Below are 3,587 nucleotides of genomic sequence, written 5' to 3'. Positions count from 1 at the left end.
TTTATTACTGCAAACGATTTTTAATTCAAACTGACAAACCAAAATCAACATTAATGTCAGAATTTACGTCATTTCTCTTTAGTGAAATGACAGTTCAAAATCATAATTTATTTTTCAGTTTTGAATGTCATTTATGTAAATGTAAAGAAGATATTGTAAAATTAATCATGAACCGTACATTACGACTGATGTACAGTTTGTGCAGATGCTTAGTAGCGACAGGGCACGGCAGAGCAGCCATGGGTTCCCACATGGAGGAACTGGGGAGAGGCAATGGCATGGGACTATGGCATGCCATTGCTAATAGGAAGATGGGCTAGTAGGTGGGCCCAGGTTCAAACGAAAGTGAGGTAGGTGGCCAAGGAGCAGCCTTCAAGTGGTCCTGTGTTAACAGTTCATAGAGTTGGTAACGCAGCACTTGCAAGGAGCCGAGGGCGAAGAAGCAGGTGCCTATGGGAGGTTGTCAAACTGACCAGGGAAGAAGCCTTGTCCTATGGACGACCTACCCTGGGAACTGTAGGGGGAGAGAGACGCTGTTCTGGGTGCCACAAGAAGAGCTAATCTGCATGTAACGTGGTACCTCTGATGTGCAAATCTTACTTCGCCTCCCGACACACTACCCTGGGCAGCAACCCATTTGTCGTCCGCTAAAAGCATCGTTGAACATCCGGTATACTTAGCTACAACTGCAAGCGTCGAGCTCCAGTGTACTTGCACCATGCAGTACGTTATATCAGCCTGTGGTGGAGCAACTGACACACCTGCACCAGTGCAAAGCAGCATGCAGTATTCCGGCAGTATATATGCTCCTTACAGAGGCTTTGATGCAGTGTCTCCCCTGTTCAAACTAGAGTGCCTCTACTGTTCAAAATATGGTAGCTCCACTGTTCAAAATACAGTGCTTCCATTAGTCAAATATTTTTCTCTCCCTGCGAAACCCAGTTTTTCCTGTAAAAAAAAAAAGTAATGTCACGGATTTGAATATAATCGTATGGCGCACGAACAAAAACATAATTTCTGCTGTTTTAAAAGCGTTTTGCATGTAATATTTCATAAATTCAGCACAACTTTATCAATGTTTTGCATTTTCAATATGTTTTATGTTCATGCTGTCATATTCATGTAATTATTCTTGTTTCGATTGTCAAATGGTGTGTGTTTGTCAAAGCCTTTACACACAAATTCTTTGTATGTTCTGTAATATTTTGATGTTTGCATGATTTGTGTATATATCCGGTTAGTTAAGTGAATTTCGGCCATTTATGATGGACAACCCTAGCAGTTTCTATATACGTTTCTTTGTTAAATTACATTTGTGATCCTGAATGACTTGCAGTCTTTGGCATTCAGTCACAGCAACAAGAAACCAGATCAGTGTTAATTTCTATGTTAACATTTATTCACATTGGTTATCTCGCGTGATTTCTCCTTTTTAAATGTAAACTAACATAAAAAATAAATACAAATCACAACAATTCTACGTATATTACCAGATTCAAGAGGTGGCCATGCCAGTTTTTACAGCTAAAAATTGATTTTTCTGATAAATTGTCTTATATGTCAATTTCTCATTGATCAAAAAAATTATGTGGTTGAATGGCTATAGACAATAAAGTTTTGCATATTTTTTTCTATTGATTTAGTGTTTGTTTACAAATGGATGGCTTAGGTAGACTTGCAATTTGAGATTCATCAGCGCGTTCGAGAATAGGTTGGAGACAGCCTTTCCCAAGTAGTCAGTCTAATGAACTGTCGTCATCGAGACTGATCTACAGTAAACTTGCTTTCTGTGCCTTGATCATTTTGCCATTCGAAATGTAACCTTCGAGTTACAGAACCCAGAGTTCTCGATGAACAGGCACTGATGAGGGAGTAAATAATATTCACGAAATAAGTTCAGTAACTCATGGATCATAGCAGAAAATTTGTCTTCAAGGGATGTGTAATGTAAGGAAGCGGCATTTTGCACCCTTACAGCATCAGTTAATGTAATTAATGGTCGAAGAATAGACTAACATATTTGTATCATTTGGGATCGAATGTTAGATGGGGTATCGGTTTATTAATGGTACTTCTTAATACTGGACATCTTCCCACTAACAACTGTCGTGCTGTATGCTTTACAAAAGTAATTTTTGAGGTGGCTAGGATAGTGAAAGAAGCTGACGAAGCAACGAACTTCGGGCACGTTGGAGGCAAGCTGGGAGGTTTTTGCTCAGGAGCCAAAGGCCATAATTTTACAGCCCACAGCAAAGCCCACCTGCGGAGTGGCCCAGAGAGCGATGCCTCGAGTTGTCAGATCAACGGAGAAAGTTAGAAAGAGGCAGTAAAGAGCCATCCAGCAAGAATGATTCAGTGTTTTTCACCCCGTCAGAATGCATCTCCTGTCGCCAAACCAGCACCTGGAAAACAACAGTTAAGTATTCTTCCCATGCAGAACACGTAGCACTTTCTCGATGCCATTTCCAGGAAGCCCTGTGATTGGCTTAGCCCTTCAGGTAGACGCTGCTGTAAATTAATTGAGAAGTTTCTAGAACATTTTTGTATGAACTGCTCAGGTCTGGCCAGCTGTTTCATATCTAGAAACAGTTACAGGAAATCAGATTGCAACGAAGACCGTCATTGGCTGAGTCGAGAGTCGAAACTAGTGAACTTAGATTCGCTAATATTGAAGCAGAAGTTTTCTTGGACTCACTGGTCGGTATCAAGCGGACACACATTGCTGGAGAACATTTTATTTGAGACATTGGTGGCAAAGCATCTAGTGAACACTCTTAAAATTAGTCTGAGAAAGTGTCTACTGTGGCACTTGAAGGATAGTCAAGTCTGTGCTTCTCCATGGTGCTTTTAGCATTCCAAAGTGTTCACTTATGACTGAACACTTGAGTAACGTGTGTTTTCCTGGCAAAAGTGAAAGCACATTATCTTGATTCTTGAATGAATTCTGTACATGAGTAACTTGGAACGTAACAGTTAGCGGCTGTAACCACATGTCCTTTGTGTAGCTAAATTCACATAATGCAATTCTTACTTTGTCTACAAGCTGACCGTAGCCTTCTGCAGACAGACACGTTAGACATGCTCTCTAATAGACTATTTATAGCGCTGTACGTGAGAAATAGGGAACCGCAATGATAAATGTTTTCAGCTCTACTAGATTGTCCTCTGAGCTCTCTGTTGTCAACTGCAGTGAGGGTGGAGGTTTTTACTGACAAACTGGCCATTTACGTGTTTCTGATGTGAAATTAGGGGGTACGATTTTTGCGTAGAAAATAGGTGTTGTACCAATCTTAAACTTAGTCTAACCAGTAGGATTAAATGAATATTGTAATTGTGCAAAATTTATGTTGCAATATGCTTTATTTTTGTAATAGGTATATTTATAGCATCCTACTATTTTAATTTAACAATGATTATTCCTTACCCCGTTTATCCTGAATAGGTTATTTAAGAATATTAATTATTTACAGTCAATGAAACAGCTTTGTGTAAAGTCTGAGACGGATCAACCATAGCAGGGCTAGTCAGATCGCAACATCAACACAACAAAATCACGACCCACGCAGTTTTACAGTATATGCGATGTA

Source organism: Schistocerca serialis, chromosome 3 (assembly GCF_023864345.2).
Source record: "Schistocerca serialis cubense isolate TAMUIC-IGC-003099 chromosome 3, iqSchSeri2.2, whole genome shotgun sequence".
Classification (NCBI taxonomy): domain Eukaryota; kingdom Metazoa; phylum Arthropoda; class Insecta; order Orthoptera; family Acrididae; genus Schistocerca; species Schistocerca serialis.
The sequence above is the reverse complement of the archived record's forward strand: the minus strand, read 5'-3'. Positions refer to the sequence as shown.